Here is a 780-nt window from a genome sequence, read left to right on the forward strand (position 1 = left end):
GGCTTCGTTGGGCGGACCTCGCCGACGAGGACCCGCTCCCCTCCCCCGCTGGCCCCTCCCCCTGCCGCTGCGACCCCTCGCCGCACCGCGCTGCCCAGCCGGGCCGGTGGCTCAGCCCCCCAAGATTTGGGTTCTGCCACTGGCTTACGGCCGCCGTGGTGGCCGGCGCAGCCCTCGAGCTCGCCTCGGGCTGGTTGGAGCCAAGGCATGGACTTGCGGTGCGGGATTGCTCGTCGCCGGCGGGTGCGGGCCTGGGGAGTGGCTGGCCGCTCCGAAAGGGGCGCCGCTCGCTCCTCTTGGTGCCGCCCGGTGGCCGGGGCTCGTCCGGTGGCGCCCCCGACGCCGCACGTGGCTCACAGCGGCACCGTGCCCTCGCCTCCGGTGTTGCGGTCGTCTCCCTTCCTGGCCCTTCATTGCCGCCTTCGGATCCTCTTCCCTGCATTTCCGGTCGTCTCGGCCTGGCCTGTGCCCCGCTCCTGCCCGCTCCGGTGCTTCGTCGGCGGTGGCGGCGGCACCCTGCGCGTCGGGGGAAACCCTACGCGGTCCGGGGCCGCCCCGTCTGCTAGGCCAGGCATCTTCCGCTCCGGGCGTGCTGGGCCCGGGCCCGGCCCATCTTCTATGCCCACCTGCTGGGCCTCCTGTGCCTCGGCTGGGCCGGCCCGCGGGAGCTGGGCCACTTAGTTGCCCTAGGCCCAGCACCCCGGTTGCCTCAATTTGGCTCCCCTGCGGTCTCCCGTTGCCCCCTGTTCCCTCACCCGCCACCACCTCCCTCCCCTCGAG

The sequence above is a fragment of the Triticum dicoccoides genome, chromosome 7B (genome assembly GCF_002162155.2).
Source record: "Triticum dicoccoides isolate Atlit2015 ecotype Zavitan chromosome 7B, WEW_v2.0, whole genome shotgun sequence".
NCBI classification, from domain to species: Eukaryota; Viridiplantae; Streptophyta; class Magnoliopsida; order Poales; family Poaceae; genus Triticum; species Triticum dicoccoides.